General features: G+C 41.4%; 1 long non-coding RNA gene and 1 pseudogene across 9 annotated transcripts in view; both read left to right on the top strand.

Annotated features, from left to right (window-relative positions):
- The window catches only part of LOC140909617 (uncharacterized), a 73,846-nt pseudogene extending 64,906 nt beyond the window's left edge, over positions 1 to 8,940 (top strand). The window contains exons 2-5 of the transcript XR_013635606.1: positions 718 to 924; positions 5,918 to 5,970; positions 7,267 to 7,884; positions 8,402 to 8,940. The product of XR_013635606.1 is annotated as an uncharacterized LOC140909617 (transcript). The remainder of the gene's footprint in view (positions 1 to 717; positions 925 to 5,917; positions 5,971 to 7,266; positions 7,885 to 8,401) is intronic.
- The window catches only part of LOC140909618 (uncharacterized), a 754,751-nt gene that overhangs the window by 104,188 nt on the left and 631,802 nt on the right, over positions 1 to 18,761 (top strand). The window lies entirely within an intron of this gene.

The following is an 18,761-nucleotide window of genomic DNA, read 5'->3' on the forward strand; positions in this document are numbered from 1 at the left end:
ATTTGTGCCCTTCATACTGCCATAGCATAGTATAGTGGCCTTAGGATAACTGAGAAGAGGGCCCAAAAAGTGCTAAACAATTATAGCTTGGGTAAGTGATGTGAATACTGGGAGATGGATGAAGTCTACAAATATTTGTAGACTGTGAACTCCACAGGCCTCATTTTACTCCTCAGAACAAGTGTATCTAAATTAACTTGCATGGAAGTTTACTCCAATCCTGCAGTGGGAGAGGTGGAAGGAGAAGAATTACTTAATATAAAAGAAGGGGTGTAACTGGAAGTAATGGGATAACACTGAGAAAGGGGAACAATAGGTTGAACTCCCTGAAGGTAATGTCTAATATCCTGTGCAATAATTTCCTAAAGGCAGCAGCGGAAGCCCCATACCTGTTACGTTTAAAACTACACTGAAGAAAACATCGGTAAGTGAACAATCCTTCGGGAACAATCCACAATGCACAATGCTCTGGCAGGTTGATGGTGCTATAGCCATAGTGCTACACTGACTCAGGCTTCTCCTGAAGCTTGACCCTTTTTCTCCAGTTCCACTCATCATACTACAAGGGGCACACAAACCCCTGAAAGGTGTGTGACTAGATGGCACATGGGGCAACTCCAGGGTTGATTGAAAATTTTCATTTGAAACTGTTTCTTGATGGAAATTGGGTTTTCGACTCAATGAAATTTTTCACAAAAAAGTGTCTTCTTTCCACAGAATGTTTTGGTATTTCATCCAAAGAGTTTTATGCTGAAACCAGAAAAATCTCCGTGATGCACCATGGCAAGAAACACCTATGACACACTTTCTTCCCTCACCAAATGAGGAGAAAATGCCACATCATAGAAGATGTAGTGTGGCCAGAGAACCTGGCCCATAGATGAGAATGGGAGCATAAGGCACCCAAACTACAACTTCCATGAGGTATTGCAGCACCCTTTTAAATCTAAATATTTTGGATTTCAGCCAAAGTATTTGGGTTTCTTGATATTTCACTGAAAAGTCAAGATTTCCTGCAGAACATTTTGATGAAAATGAAAACATGATTTTGTTGACATTTTTAGTGGGGGATAAAAGTATTTTCTGTCCAACTTTAGCCAACCAACTTTGGGAATCTGCAGGTGCTCTACATGCAGAACTTTTAAGAAGGGGGTTGTGAGAAGTGGATGGAGAGAACTCATGGATACGATCTCTGCATCACACTGATAGCCCTATGCAGATCCTGGATCATTTCCTCTATTCTGCAGAGAACATGGAGATCTCTCCATTTCTAAGGTGGCATTAACCTTGTTCTGCAGCCATGGGAAAAGACAGAGAGGGAGGTCCCTAACCTTATGTGAAGTAAAATATAACTATATGTTGGCAGGGGTAGAGGGTGGGTTGGATTGATCTTCTAGGGGCAGAGAGATGGCACCATGAAAGTTGTCCTTCAGCAGTATTGGCCTGACACTGCACTCCTGGATGACAGTTGTCAGATGGGATATTCTAATGGGGGATGTGTGCTCATGCAGTCATGTGAGCTGTTAATCATCCTTACATTATCCCCAAATGCCAGTGGGGATGAGTCATAGATTAGATCTGAGGGAGTGGATTGGCAGCAAGATAGGCATTATGTGATTACCCTTAAATGGTGTTCTTTCCTTGGATTCTCAGTAGGATTTCACATGTGTGGAATCATAGAATCATAGAATATCAGGGTTGGAAGGGACCCCAGAAGGTCATCTAGTCCAACCCCCTGCTCAAAGCAGGACCAATTCCCAGTTAAATCATCCCAGCCAGGGCTTTGTCAAGCCTGACCTTAAAAACCTCTAAGGAAGGAGATTCTACCACCTCCCTAGGTAGATCCAGATGGGATGCATCCAGATGGGATGCATGCCTCCAGTAGGTCCCATACCATTCATAGACTTTAAGGCCATAAGGGACCATTGTAATCATCTAGTCTGACCTTTTGTATTACACAAGTCATAGAATTTCACCATGCAATTCCTGTGGAGAAGAGAGTTATTCTTCCTTGGTAGACAAGTGAAAACTATCAAGCTCATTAACATGTGGAAGTTGTGGTGGAACTAGAGCATATCTTTTAGAAAACCATCTAATTAAAGACTCCAAGTGACGATGAATTTACCATTTCCTCTGGTAATCTGTTCCAATATTTATTTACCTTCACAGTTATAAAGTGTCATACTTATAGAATATCAGGGTTGGAAGGGACCTCAGGAGGTCATCTAGTCCAACCCCCTGCTCAAAGCAGGACCAATCCCCAACTAAATCATCCCAGCCAGGGCTTTGTCAAGCCTGACTTTGAAAACATCTAAGGAAGGAGATTCCACCACCTCCCTAGGTAATGCATTCCAATGTTTTACTACCCTCCTAGTGAAAAAGTTTTTCCTAATATCCAACCTAAACCTCCTCCACTGCAACTTGAGACCCTTACTCCTCACTCTGTCATCTGCTTCCACTGAGAACAGTCTAGATCCATCCTCTTTGGAACCCCCTTTCAGGTAGTTGAAAGCAGCTATCAAATCCCCCCTCATTCTTCTCTTCCGCAGACTAAACAATCCCAGTTCCCTCAGCCTCTCCTCATAAGTCATGTGTTCCAGTCCCCTAATCATTTTTGTTGCCCTCCTCTGGACTCTTTCCAATTTTTCCACATCCTTCTTGTAGTGTGGGGCCCAAAACTGGACACAGTACTCCAGATGAGGCCTCACCAGTGTCGAATAGAGGGGAACGATCACGTCCCTCCATCTGCTGACAATGCCCCTACTTATACATCCCAAAATGCCATTGGTCTTTTTGGCAACCATGGCACACTGTTGACTCATATCCAGTTTCTCGTCCACTATAACACCTAGGTCCTTTTCTGCAGAACTGCTGCATAGTCATTCGGTCCCTAGTCTGTAGCGGTGCATGGGATTTTTCCGTCCTAAGTGCAGGACTCTGCACTTGTCCTTGTTGAACCTCATCAGATTTCTTTTGGCCCAATCCTCTAATTTGTTTAGGGCCCTCTGTATCCTATCCCTATCCTCCAGCGTATCTACCTCTCCTCCCAGTTTAGTGTCATCTGCAAACTTGCTGAGGGTGCAATCCACACCATCCTCTAGATCATTAATGAAGATATTGAACAAAACCGGCCCGAGGACCGACCCTTGGGGCACTCCACTTGATATCGGCTGCCAACTAGACATGGAGCCATTGATCACTACCCGTTGAGCCTGACAATCTAGCCAGCTTTCTATCCACCTTATAGTCCATTCATCCAGCCCATACTTCTTTAACTTGCGGGCAAGAATACTGTGGGAGACCGTGTCAAAAGCTTTTCTAAAGTCAAGGAACAACACGTCCACTGCTTTCCCTTCATCCAGAGAACCAGTTATCTCGTCATAGAAGGCAGTTAGATTAGTCAGGCATGACTTGCCCTTGGTGAATCCATGCTGACTGTTCCTGATCACTTTCCTGTCCTCTAAGTGCTTCAGAATTGATTCCTTGAGGACCTGCTCCATGATTTTTCCAGGGACTGAGGTGAGGTGGCCTGTAGTTCCCAGGATCCTCCTTCTCCCCTTTTTTAAAGATGGGTACGACATTAGCCTTTTTCCAGTCGTCCAGGACCTCTCCCGATCGCCATGAGTTTTCAAAGATAATGGCCAGTGGCTCTGCAATCACATCCGCCAACTCCTTTAGCACTCTCGGATGCAACGCATCCGGCCCCATGGACTTGTGCTCGTCCAGCTTTTCTAAATAGTCCTGAACCACTTCTTTCTTCACAGAGGGCTGGTCACCTCCTCCCCATGCTGTGCTGCCCAGTGCATCTAATTTCTAATTTGAATTTTTGCAACTATAACCTCCAGCCATTCGATTTGGTCCTACTGTGAACTTAAATTTCACTTGTCTAAGCCAGTGTTTTGGTTGTTCTCATGTCAGGATGGTAGCATTCTCTTCTAGTCAGTCAACGAACTTATCCTTGGCCTGATCTCATTATTGACCTTCTAGTGTTTCCTTCAGAGATCGAATCCTTGACCCTGTTATTGCCTTCTGGAAAGCTCATTATTGGGTTGTGTCTAGCTGAGGGAATAACTTTCAATAAATAATTTATTCAGCAAATGTATCCTTTTTTTCTGCATATAGGATATCCCCGTTCAGATTGTGATTTCCTCAAATGTGTTTCTTGTTTACATGTATTTGACTAATATTCTTTTAATCTCTCTTCCACCCCCACCCCCATGGTTTGACTGGGAATATTTTAAAATCAAGCTTGGTTACGTATAATTTGTTGGATGTCACATTGTATTATTTCTGTTCCTTGATTGTATGAGACCACATGCATTCCTGGCATGAATACATACACAAGTGAATTTATGATTCCACAAATACTTGTGCATGTGGCAAGTAACTTTTACCATTTAAATACAATCAATCAAATGTTTGTGGAAAGTGAGCCCCAAAAGGTGTGAACATAGCAAAACAAATTCATGTAAAAAGTTGAACAAATATTCAAAGAAATTAAATTGTGCTCTAATTGTGAGTCAGTGAATTGCAGTAGAGTACAGCTAACTATAGTTAATTTATATACCCAGTCCTATGAGTGAAAATGCCTAAAAAGTTATTTTTTAAAATTAACTTCAGAAGAATTATTTGATCTAAAGTTATCTGATGACATGGATGTACCCTAGAACCACAATTTGAATGATATTGCAATTGTCCATATCAGATCAAAACTGTAGAAATTGTTATATATGGCTCCAATTTAGAAAAGCACACAAGGGAAATGCTTAATGTTAAGCATGATCTTAAGTCCTATTGAAATCAATGGTACGTAAGCACATGCTTAAAATTTAAGTGCTTTCCTGACTCAAAGTCTGCAGTGGAATCACTTCCTAAAAGGACAGTAAGAGCATTTATATAGCAAAACCATATAACAAACAAACTGGAATACACAGCATTCACTTCACATCTTAAGATTTTCAACTTTAACAGTGTATTTATCATATACTTCATAACTCAGTAATGCATAATTGGTGTTTAAATAATATATTGAGGTGACAGATATCATAAACGCATATGAAACGGATGTAGTAAAATGAAGCAAATTTTGAGATGGGGTTTCAATTGCAATGCTTTTTTGTTGTTTTTGTTGCTGATTTTTATATATGATCCATGGAAATTTTAAATTAAGGCAGGTGCCACTTTTAATTTATTGTTAGGTGGAAAGTACACTTCTTTTGTATCAGAGGATTTATTCAACTAAACTCTGTAATTGCTAGCAATATACAAGCTCATTATATTACAATTTAGTGCATTTAGCGCCAGCTGTTATGGAGTTAATGGCAGAGCCAGTAGAAAATGATATATAGCACATAATATATTTAACATGGACATGATAATAACATTAAAACACACCTTCTTTGAATCCACATATATGTACATTTTTAAAGTATTGTGCAGTTATTTATCAGTACAATATTTTAAAGGATAGCTGAGTTGCCTTACAAACCATGTTATTTGACAAAATGTGAAACCTTACCTCCAAAATACTCTCAATAACCATGTGACATAATTATTCTGTAATACACAAAAATAATTATCTTATAATAGAACATAGTTCTGGCTATATCTATCCATATGCAGTAGTTATAGTTATATCACAATAGGAAAGTTGCAATTCTTTTAATTTTTGACGAGGAATTGTGAGTGATGTGTAGAAAATTGTTGAATATGCTTCTTGGTGTATTAAAGTGTGATTTGTGAATCATTATTACTTTTTTTGTGTGAGATACAAATAAGTAGACAAACTCTTCTAATACACCTAAAGGGGGTACAACTCTGATAGGGGAAAAGTCAGATAAGAAAAGAAACTTCTATTAACTTTCACAAATGTTCAGTGAGAAAAAATCGAAGTAAAGAACTGTTCCCTTCCCCATAGAGGGAGCCCCATTGAGGTGGATGAGAGAGAGACTTTTCAGGATCGAACCCCAAGTACGTATAAGTTATTGTAATACAAATTGTGCTGATCTGTCTTCATGTTTACACTGTCTATAAAGAGTAGTTGTCCTGGCAACACAACAATATTTTGAATATATTTCAATATGAGGACTAGAGATTAAGAATCCTGTTTCTAAAACACTTGTATACCCAGTTGTACACTTCTGACATAAGCAAATTACTCTTGTGGGACATGAGAAGTCTCTATTTTTTGAATATTCATAGAATGCATGTTCTGTTTTTCATATGGATTAAATTGAAAATAGTTCTCCCAAAATGAATAACTTTTTTTCTGAATTGAACAAGATTAAAAAAAAAAAGGAGAGAGAAGGTATTCTTATTTTTAACAAGTATTAACATAAGTATGAATTTATTTGTTTTGACAAAGGTAAACTCAGATGTCTTTGAAAATATGCCATATACAAAGCAGTTGTGCTAGTGTCAGATGTCCTCTTCAATGCTGATCCATCCTGCCTATCTAATTTTCACATTTATTTACACTGTTCTATGATCTCTGAGGCCATTCAGGAAAAAAATTAAACATATGCTTAAGTTCATCCTTATGAAGGAGAGCATTTATGTGTGTTAACTTTAGGTACAGGCTTAGGTTCCATTCAGCGACCCCAGTGGGACCTATGCACGTGCCTGAAGTTCCATCCTGAAGCAGGGTTTGAGTACCTTACAGAAAACAGAGGCCTGGTCTTCCTGGGGAAGGCTTAATAAGAATCCTCACCAATTTGTACAGGTGAACACAGACCCAAACCCTTGGATCTTAAGAACAATGAAAAATCAATCAGGTTCTTAAAAGAAGAATTTTATTTAAAGAAAGGTAAAAGAATCACCTCTGTAAAATCAGGATGGTAAATACCTTACAGGGTAATCAGATTCAAAACATAGAGAATCTCTCTAGGCAAAACCTTAAGTTACAAATAGACACAAAAACCAGGAATATACATTCCATCCAGCACAGCTTATTTTACCAGCCACTAAACAAAAGGAAATCTAACGCATGTTCTAGCTACATTACTTACTAACTTAACAGGAGTTGTAAGGCTGCATTCCTGATCTGTTCCCGGCAAAAGCATCATTCAGACAGACGAACCCTTTGTTCCCCCCCTTCCAGATTTGGAAGTATCTTTTCCCCTCATTGGTCATTTTGGGTCAGGTGCCAGCGAGGTTATCTTAGCTTCTTAACCCTTTACAGGTGAAAGGGTTTTGCCTCTGGCCAGGAGAGATTTTATAGTACTGTATACAGAAAGGTGGTTACCATTCCCTTTATTTTTATGACAGTCACCATCAGCACAGGTGACCATCAGCACAGTCCACCATCACAGGCGACCATGCAGAGTCCACCATCACAAGAGACCATGCAGTCTCAGATTCGCAGACGAGCTCCAGCATGGTCCGAACGGGAGTTACTGGATCTCATCGCATGTTGAGGAGACGAATCTGTTATGGCAGAACTACATTCCAAAAAATGAATTGCAAATACATATGCCAAAGTCTCCAGGGCCATGACGGAAAGAGGCTACTCCAGGGACACAGAGCAGTGTCGTACAAAAATCAAGGAGCTCAGGCAGGCGTACCAAAAAGCCAAGGAGGCGAACGGGTGCTCTGGGTCAGAGTCCCATACATGCTGCTTCTACTGTGAGCTGCATGCAATTATGGGGTGTGATGCCACCACTACCCCACCACTGTCCATAGACACCTGCAAGGGGGGAGTTGCACGGAGCGAGGAGGATGAGTTATTGGAGGACGAAGAGGAGGAGGAGGACGACAGTGCACAGGCGACAAGTGGGGAATCCATTTTCCCCTCTAGCCAGGAACTATTCTTAATGCTAGAGCCAACAGCCTGCCCCCACTCCCAAGGCGGGCTCCCGGACCATGACCCTGGAGAAGGCACTTGTGGTGAGTGAGAACCTGATTGGAGTCATGTCGTAGGGAGTGGGGGGAAACCCAGCTGCGCTGGGCTATTCGCGTTTAGTTTAAAGGGCTCATCCCTGCTCAGAGCCTCATCGGAGCCATCGGTGCGGGGTGGTGAGGGGGAGGATGTGTGTTGGATGAAGCGATCATCCCAGAGGCAGGCCCTCCTTTTATACGGCAAACCCACCAGGCATTGCTTGCTATGGGAAAGGGGGCCCGGCAGTTTGAAAGCATTGAAATTAATGCAGAAGAAGCAGAATCCCACGTGCCCCTAGGGCTTACCATGGTTGCCTGCAAGCTGAATTCTGTTGTCCAGCTGCGTGTGATGGCTTACTCACACCAAAGTGGCAGGCACTTCAGTATAAGAGGCAAAATGTGACCTTGTACAGAAAGAACATGTGCTGTGTACTATGAATTGCCTGTTTCACTGAGAAATAGTGTCCCCTTTGTTCTCTAAAATGTATCTTTTAAAATATTACCCTCCCTTTTTCTCCTCCTGCAGGTGCAAATGTTTCAGTGTGGCCCCTATCTACTCTGTCCCAGAGGCTGGTCCAGGTTGGAAGGTGGAAAAAATGAACTTGGGATGACATGTTCGCCAAGCTCATGCAGTCCTCCTGTGCTGCTAGGGCCCAGCTGAATGTGTGGAGGCAAACAATTGCGGAGTCCCGTAAAGCATTCAATGAACATGAAGAGAGGAGGGACGCGCATGATGAGAGCAGGCAGGATGCTATGCTCAAGCTCATGGGGGAGCAAACCGACATGCTCCACTGTATGGTGGATCTAATGTGGGAAAGGCAGCAGGACCACAGACCGCCGCTGCAGCACCAGTATAACCGCCCTCCCTCCTCCCCAAGTTCCATAACCTCCTCACCCAGACGCCCAAGAACACGGGCGAGGAGGCTATGGGGACCCACACACTCAACCACAGAGGATTTCACAAGCACCAGAAGGCTGGCATGTCCAAAATTTTGATTTGGTTTCTGGACTTGTCCTTCCCTCCTCCTTCACCCCCCTAACCCAACACCCCTCCCTCCCGGGTCTACCTTCTGATTTCTCTCAATAATAAAGAATGTTTTTTAAACAATTCTGACTTTATTTCCTTTCATATATATAGGGGGTGGCTAACTTCAAGAGAAACAAACACAACTGTCACATCGTACCCTGGCCAGTCATGAAACTGGCTTTCAAAGCTTCTCTGATACGCAGCACACCCTGCTGTGCTCTTCTAATCGCCCTGTTGTCTGGCTGTGCGAAATTGGCCTCCAGGCGAGTTGCCTCAACCTCCCACCCTGCCATAAACGTCTCCCCCTTACTCTCACAGATATTGTGGAGCACAGAGCAAGCAGCAATTACAGTTGGAATATTGGTTGTGCCGAGATCTAACCGAGTCAGTAAAGTGCTCCAGTGCACTTTCAAACGTCCAAAAGCACATTCTACCACCATTCTGCACTTGCTCAGCCTGTAGTTGAACTGCTGCTTACTGCTGGCCAGGGTGCCTGTGTACGGCTTCATGAGCCATGGCATTATGGGGTAGGCTGGGTCCCCAAGGATAACTATAGTCATTTCAACATCCACAACAGTAAGTTTCTGGTCTGAGAAGTAAGTCCTTTCCTGCAGCTGCTCAAACAGACCAGAGTTCCTGAAGATGCGAGTGTCATGTACCTTTCCTGGCCATCCCACGTTGAAGTCAGTGAAACATCCCTTGTGATCCACCAGTGCTTGGAGCACCATGGAAAAGTACCCCTTGCGGTTTACGTACTGGCTGCCCCTGTGTTCCGGGGCCAAGATAGGGATATGTGTTCCGTCTATTGCTCCACTGCAGTTAAGGAACCCCAGCACATTAAAGCCATCCACAATGGTCTGCACATTTTCCAAAGTCACTACCCTTGATAGCAGCTGGTCAATGATTGTGTTGGCTACTCGCAGCACAGCAGCCCCACAGTAGATTTGCCCACTCCAAACTGATTCCCGACTGTCTGGTAGCTGTCGGGCATTGCAAGCTTCCACAGGGCTATGGCCACTCGCTTCTCAACTGTGAGGGCTGCTCTCATTTTGGTGTCTTTGCACTTCAGGGCAGGGGATAGCAAGTCACAAAGTTCAATGAAAGTGGCCCTACGCATATGAAAGTTTCACCGCCACTGGGAATCATCCATACCTGCAACACTATGCGGTCCCACCAGTCTGTGCTTGTTTTCCGGGCCCAGAGTCGGCATTCCATGGCATGAATCTGGCCCAATGCCACCGTGATCTCCCAATCACCACATGCCGTGCTTCTAGGAACGTCTGTGTCCATGTCCTCATCAGTATAGTAATCGCGCTGTCATCGATTCCTCACCCGCTTTTGCAGGTACTGCACGTACTGCTGGATAATGCGCGAGGTATTTACAATGGTGAAAACTGCAGCGGGAGATCTGAGTGGGCTCCATGCTTGCTGTGCTATGGCGCCTGCATGGGTAATCCTGGAAAAAAGGGGGCGAAACGTAGGAGATCAGGGTGGCAGTGGAAGAGGTGCTGTTCGGTTCACGATAGCCGAAAAAATGCGGGAAATTGTTGTCTTCGGTAGCTTTCACGGAGGCGGGAGCCCAGGACAGACAACATGGAGAAGCGCGGTAGTGTGGCAAGAGCAGGAGAGCAGAGTTGGCGGCAGAAGCTGTGCTGCTTGGTTACGATGGCTGAAGAGAGTTGGTAGCGGAAGCAGTCGAAGAGGAAGAGAAAGAATAGATACTTATAGAGATTACTTAGAAAGATGAAAGGAAATGCGAGGTGGATTCATAGTACCAGGAGAGAAGCGGAGCACCGTAGTGCACCTTCTGCTGAAAGCAGTATGGCATCTGCACGCCAGAAAGGCGCAAAACAATTGTCTGCTGTAGCTTTCACGGAGGGAGGAGCGACTGACGACACACCCAGAAACATCCGTGAGAATGTTTTTGCCCCATCATGCACTGGGAGCTTAACCCAGAATTCCAATGGGTGGCGGGGACTGCAGGAACTGTGGGATATATACCCAACATTCAACGCTCCAACATTCGATGCTAGCCTTGGTACTGTGGAAGCACTCCACCAAATTCACACACTTTAGAGGGGACACACAAGACTGAATGTATAAAATCGCTTCAAAAATTTGAATAGAATAAGTTCAAAATAATTTTGTACTGTAGACGTACCCAAAGTCTTTCATGTTTTAGTGTTATTCCTTCTTTCTCTGAGCAAGTGGTAAAAGGTTCTTCATCTTGTTTTCCTTCAAGGATCTCTTGATTGGGATATTTTTTTCCTTTCTTTCCCCTCCTTGTCTTTCCCTCCCAACACCTAGGTGGTATTTGAAGTACAGTGAAGAGATGGGTCTTATATACTGTCCTGAATGTGGCAAGATTTGTACCCCTTCTAATACTTTGGGATGGCCCAGCTGTGAACAAAGCTCTATCCTCCCCTTTCTTCACCAATGTCTCTTGCCGAAAAGTTCCATTGTTACTCATTAACGCATTTGCGGTATTGCCAACTCCAAGTGTTCAAAACTCATGAGTCAAGCCCAACAGGCATCAGATTTTTTAAAAAGAGTAAATTTGGTATGCTGTTTATTTACCTTCTGGTGTTTGAGTCTTTAGCGTGTACTCGGGTCATATTTTCAACCTTTTTGTGCAACTTACTTTATATTTTTATCTAGAAGTTGAGATTCTAATATAATTCCATCAGTCCTTGAAACTAGGAGAAGAACATCAAATGTTGTGTGCTTGTGACAGAATTGTAAGACTTGTAGTATCACCAACACCTAACTTTCAAAAATCATGAGTCAGGCCCCAAAAATCCTGAGATTGGCTTAAAAATGATTGCTATGTCTATTTGTCTTCTGGTTTCTGAGCCTTTAGGCTACACTAGAGTCATGTTTTCAAGCTTTTCTAGGCTAGAAACTTACATTAAAAAAGTCAGCAGCGGGGGTCTCTGGGAACCACCTGACTCCAGTAGCAGGGCCTTAAAGAAAACCCCCAAATATTGTGGGACTGCATTTGTTACAGTAAGTCCTGGTCACTCGACTTACCTCATTGTGGGCTTTGGCAACCAAGACTTGGACTTTGAATTTGGTTCAGTATATAGTGGGGAGCTGGTGTGGTTCCTGGAGTTCTGGGATGATGTGTTTGCATCAGCTTGTCCTGCTTAGCACGCAGGCTGCCACACTCAGTACAAGTTGGAGCTTTTCAGTACATAATTCTTATATGAAGAAGTTTGCAGTGCATAAAATCAAATTACCAGATTAAAAAAATTTTCCTCACCAGACATTGAGTGGTTCAGTTTGGCTTCTGGTAAGACAGATTTTATCTGTTTTAATTAGCTTAAAGCATGTTTTCATTTATCATATTGTGCTGAATACATCTAGTACTGGAGGACTGAAGAACATGATATGATATTGCACTTAGGTTAAAACAATGAAAAGCTAATTAGATACAGTGAAATAACTATAACATATTAATATTTATGTTTTATATTATGTAGGTTATGGAAGTTAGGTTAATATAAAATGGTGCTTAATAGAATTGCAAGTGCTGTCTGATGACACTTTCATATAGTGTTCAGGGCACTGAAAAGAGATTTTGCTAGAAATCCAAGAAATCTGCATTACAATAGAATGTTTCCTGCTGTGAGGGATCACGGAATGCAGGGGAAAAAAGCCCCCAACATTTTAGTGCCATTCCCTGTTGTTTACATAGGAATGTATTCCTTTCATGTTCTAGTTCACTTGGAAAAGTGCCTAAAAATGCAGTATGACATGTATTTTTATGTCTATTAATGAATACAATTATTTTATTATTATTATTTGGAGATGACAGGAGATCTTTATATAAAGGTGGATCCTGCACCATTGAAGTGAATGGGAGTTTTGCTATTAGCTTCAGTGGGAGGAGGATCAGGGCCTTAGTGAAAAAGAATTGTCTCTCCTTATATTGAGTGGGCTAAATTATTCCTGGTCCATGGTATCCTTTTCTATGGGAGAGTGTTCCAGGGTTGAAGTTTATTCCTGCCATATAACTTATAGCATTCAGGTTCTGTACCGGGAGAGCGTAGAAGTCTTGGTGAGTGTGGGGTGAAATCCAGTCCCCAGACTCAGGCCACGATTTTGCTTATAAACTAGAAAAGCAGCCACAGCTCCTCTGGGCTACTTTCACGGGGTGTTTGGGCAATGGGATCTGCATAGCTGTTTGAGATTGGTGCTCCCTCCTCTAGCCTCCCCCTTTGCAGCTTTCTACATCAGAGATAGAAGGCCAGCACCTTACCCACCACCAGGGGTTGCACAGACATCTACTCTCCCTGCAGTCCCCCATCACAGCCCGTATGGAGGCATACGCAGTGCCGAGGACCTCGCACTGGCCCACGGCACTATGAGTCATTTTATCCCTCTGATACTAGCCCTGGTTCCCAGTCCGTGGAACTACTATTTGAGTTCCTAGATGTCTTTTGTTTATATATTCCTACTCTCCCAGATTACTAAAAGTTAAATTGGCCACTGTTTGCAAATGCTTAATCCAGAAATTGGATTTAGCAAAATTCCAATTAATTGGTGGTCACTTCAGCTAATTACCCTGTCCCCAGTGTCTATCTTACTCATTGGAATTTACATACAATGAAAGTGTAGAAAATTATTTATTATTATTATTTATTTTAAAGACCTTTACGATTTTGACCCTCAAATGGCATTTCTACGAGTAAGGGGCAGGATTCTGACTTCAGAGTTTTCATTTGCCTGTAAGAATTCAACTTTTGATAGTTCTAGTTTTCTGGGACCTCGACTATGTTTATGTATAAATGGATTCATTGCTATTCATATTTGCCAATTCTTGAGCAATTCATGGACCTTTTATAAAATGTTGTATTCTTCCTCTGAAGAAATAGCATCTCTCAGTAAATATGTGGAAGCTAAAAGTGGGGATAGTTCCCACAATTCTTGTTTGAAAAGCACAGAGAAAAGAACATAGTGCACACACAAGCATCCCTGAGACCTTTTGGTCTGCCTCAGATCTCAGGAGCCTGTATCTCTGTGTCATACCCTATCAGTGAGGTAGAAAAGTATTTTAATTTTTGGCATGCACTTGATCTCACCAAGTGATGATAAAGATTTAGATCTTAACTATTATATTCTAAGCAGGTTACTAGCAAGTCTTTGAGAATTGGGTATATATTAAATTGTTACCCTGCCAGCACATATCCAGTTGATGTTCTGCAGGCATTTCTACTGTATAAGCAAATGTTTGGTATGTTGTGCTTTCAGTGATTATGATTAAAATTTGGTGTTTTTTAAAAATATTTTTTAAAAACAGGTTATAGGATAATATAACTTTTCCTGATTTTCTGTTTTTCTGAATAGTATTAAAATAATGGTATTCAATAAAATAGTAGAGCCTTTGAAGCACAATACTTTTATTTTTTCTTAACTACAGTAACTAGTTTATTTAATAATACAACACAGTTTGAATGAGTTTAAAATGTGTTAAAATTTCAAGGCTGTTTTAAACTTTCACGCACTATAGCACTGCAGCTCTCAAATATGCCGTTACGTAGTATCAAATTTTATACTTATCCAGAGCAGATTTTACATATTTATGTCATCCAGACAAATTTGTTGAATAATAATATTGTAACACCATTCAGAAAAATAGAAAATCAGGAAAAGTATGTGTAAATAAACTATAAGTATACATGCAATATATGTACAATGTGTATATATATAATATTACACATGTACGTGTACTGAAAATTTCTTACAAATATTCAGATTATAATGTAATATATATAGTGCAATATAATATGTGTTTTAAATATTGATATATATTCTGCTCTGGCTCTTGATGTTCATAATCTGAGAGACAGATAAAATTTACAGCATATGGAGCTCAGTTCTGCTTAAAGTTATCAGGATCAGGAGCTCATTTAGGACACTCGATGTGAGTCTTGTGCTTTGTTTATTTTGTGTCATATTTTGTATAATGGCCTGTCGGGTCAGCACAAAAGTATATTTTAATGTTTTTGATATCAGTGTCAGTTTTGCCTGAGAATAAGGACTGTATGATTTGGGCCTAAGTCTGTTAAAAATAAATTTAATGTTTTGGTCTCATGTAAAATTAAAATGAATAAACATCATAAAGCCCAGACCCATCCTAGTGTCTGTTTGAAAATTCCAGAGATGTGGCACAAGGGAACGACCATCATTGCAGTGGAAAATGTGCATAGCTATTTTCAACAGGGAATGAAGAGCTGAAATGGAAAAGTGAAATAACAATGGTCTGATTGCTTTCATTTTTTTTTTGTAGTTTAACATTGCATTAAAGAGAACAACCCCATTTTCTACATTTCCCCCCCTATTTTCTTGTCATGGATATATTAGCATTACATGATGCATACTAATTATAAAGTTGGCTGTAACAAGAGTTCCTCTTGTGAATCCATTTAAGAACTGATTGTTTACTATCTTTTTCTGTAAGTATAAAATTTTAATTATGCCACTGACAGGAACTGTGCGTGATACAGTGCTCTACATTTATCACTGGGAGAGGGCCAGTTGCAGAGCTGTTTGACTTTGGAGAAATCCTGATGCGTTTGCAATGTTGAGCAGCAGGTGCCACATTATTATGTACAGAAAAGCAATTAGGAAGCATATTGGATGAATGGGGAGTGCATTAATATTAGCAAGTACATTTGTCAGTGGTTTTGATGCGAGTCTTTTTCTTTTCTTTATGCAACATTAAGATTGTGGCTCTCATAAATTCTCCCCTTAAATTGCCATCTGTTCCCTTGTCATGCAGTAGTGAGGTAGAGAAAAGTTTTCTTGACAAAATGAAAAGAATTTCTTTTATTTAAAGTAGAAGCAAAGGAACTTATACAAAGTGGGAGAATTGTAGGTTATGTAATTGAGCTTTTCATGTGTTAAGTAATTACCTTTGAATGTAACATTAACTGTGGAACAGTTAGATTTTTTCCCAGATTTCATTTTTCAATCATTTAATGTATTTTTAAAAATACAGTATGAAACAATTCAAACTAGATTGCATTAGGTTCCTATCCTGCAGACCTTACTTATGCAAATACTTCAGTGGGAATTCTACCTGAGCAAGGACTGCAGGCATAGTCCACTGGTCCATGGCCAGGAATATGTGAATATAGGAGACAATAGTCTCATGTTACCAGTGGGGAAAAATATGTCTGTCAGAATTTAGTTACCATTTTGAAACAAGAAAAGGAGTACTTGTGGCACCTTAGAGACTAACCAATTTATTGGAGCATGAGCTTTAGTGAGCTACAGCTCACTTCATCGGATGCATACTGTGGAAACTGCAGCAGACTTTATATATACACAGAGAATATGAAACAATACCTCCTCCCACCCCACTGTCCTGCTGGTAATAGCTTATCTAAAGTGATCATCAGGTTGGGCCATTTCCAGCACAAATCCAGGTTTTCTCACCCTCCACCCCCTCACACAAATTCACTCTCCTGCTGGTGATAGCCCATCCAAAGTGACAACTCTTTACACAATGTGCATGATAATCAAGTTGGGCCATTTCCTGCACAAATCCAGGACAACCTGGATTTGGGCTGGAAATGGCCCACCTTAATTATCATGCACATTGTAGGGAGAATGGTCACTTTGGATGAGCTATTACCAGCAGGATAGTGAGTTTGTGTGTGTGGTTTTTGGGAGGGGGGTGAGGGGGTGAGAGAACCTGGATTTGTGCAGGAAATGGCCCAACTTGATTATCATGCACATTGTGTAAAGAGTTGTCACTTTGGATGGGCTATCACCAGCAGGAGAGTGAATTTGTGTGGGGGGGTGGAGGGTGAGAAAACCTGGATTTGTGCTGGAAATGGCCCAACCTGATGATCACTTTAGATAAGCTATTACCAGCAGGACAGTGGGGTGGGAGGAGGTATTGTTTCATATTCTCTGTGTATATATAAAGTCTGCTGCAGTTTCCACGGTATGCATCCGATGAAGTGAGCTGTAGCTCACGAAAGCTCATGCTCCAATAAATTGGTTAGTCTCTAAGGTGCCACAAGTACTCCTTTTCTTTTTGCGAATACAGACTAACACGGCTGTTACTCTGAAACCTGTCATTTTGAAACAGATAACATTGACTCTGATGGTGGTGTCAGCAGCAAACTGCTCAAAGTCTTAAGGGAAGTTGTTGAACTCTCTGTGAAAAGCTTTGAAATGTTTCTTTTCATTAGGTTTTATTTTTATGGCAGTTTCTAAATTTCAGTTTATTTTCCTTGGAAGGAGATTTTGTTTGAGACTGACATGTCTCTCCCCAAGACTATGGCTAGCCAAGGGTTTGGAAAAAAGAAAAGAAACATGGAAAACAATTGTAAAAAGCACTAATCTAATTGGCACAAATATTGTACTTTTCAAAGAGAGAAGACAGGGTAAACTATTTCCTGATACCTCTAATTCATATAATTTACACATGTGGCAGAAAAGAGTGAAACAGTGGATACCACTGATATACCACTATACCGTTAGGGTTGCCAACCCTCCAGGATTGGCTGGGAGTCTCCTGGAATCGGCGACTATTGAAAGCAAGCCGGGAGATTTTAATAAGATATTTTAAGAAAATGATATTATGTAATGTTGGAAAAAAAATCTCTGGCATAGCTTCAGTCAGAGTTGGGAATCCAAAATACTGCATAATGACAGGTTTCAGAGTAACTGTGTTAGTCTGTATTCGCAAAAAGAAAAGGAGTACTTGTGGCACCTTAGAGACTAACCAATTTAGTAGCTCACAAAAGCTTATGCTCAAATAAATTGGTTAGTCTCTAAGGTGCCACAAGTACTCCTTTTCTTTTTCCAAAATACTGCGTGTATCGGGTCTATTCATCACTCCATTCCTCTGGTTTCACACTGGTGGAAATCTGTTGACTGATGGATTTACACTGGCCTTAAACTGGAGTAACATAGTAGTGAATCAGGACCATTGTCTGAACTGGGCAGCGAGTTGTCATCTGGGTCCAATCTTCATATGCTCTTCAGTTTTGCGTGTGTATCTGGCAGTCAACCTCCGAAAATCAGTCCTACTTCTGAGCCATATCAGTAGTGGAGCTTAACATCTTTCCCTTCTACATCTTTCCTCTTCTCCCCTTGAGCAAACTCTTCAAAGACCAAGGAGATCTGTTTTAGAGATAACTTGAACTAAAGAACTGGCAGCATGAGTTATACGTGGCAGTAGTGGCAATTCCAATGGTACTTTATAGCCAGATTGTGAATCATCAGAATACAGTATATCCCAGAAACTGGTTAGGAGGTGGGCTTTGTTGTCAGGTAGGTGTGTGTGTGTTTGTGTAAGGTGTGGGGGGAGGGAGGGAGGGAGAAGGAATATGAGATTAACATAAACTAAATACTCTTTAAAGAAGAACCTATAAAGGGAAAAAATATGAAAGCACTGCAATGAGAACAATGGGAGTTTCTGTTTCAGCAACTATGTGCTCTCCTTTGGTTGCAGCAAACCCCAACAGATTTTTAAGTATTGGCTGTCTGGAGCCCTTCCTATATTTACAGACATCCAAATCTAAGTCTACAGTATTTGCTCTCTGTGTAAGAAGAGCGATAGTCACCCAGAAGCAGTACACCCACAATGTCCTCTCCCTGTTGCACTCTGAATACGGACAGCATTAAGAGCTCATTATCTTTTCACTCTTATTTTTAACAGTCTTCCTTTCTTGTATCTGCTCTTTCAGGGTTAAATTCACCTAGGTATGGAGGTTCCATGCATGTTCCTTCTAAACCACTTAAGCTCTTGGCATCCCTTCATTGGATGGGATTGGTGTGAGAACGTGAGTGAAAGAGCTTCACAAGGGGGCCATTACACCTGTGCTCAGTGCAGATC

Source organism: Lepidochelys kempii, chromosome 3 (assembly GCF_965140285.1).
Source record: "Lepidochelys kempii isolate rLepKem1 chromosome 3, rLepKem1.hap1, whole genome shotgun sequence".
In the NCBI taxonomy this organism is placed as follows: Eukaryota; Metazoa; Chordata; order Testudines; family Cheloniidae; genus Lepidochelys; species Lepidochelys kempii.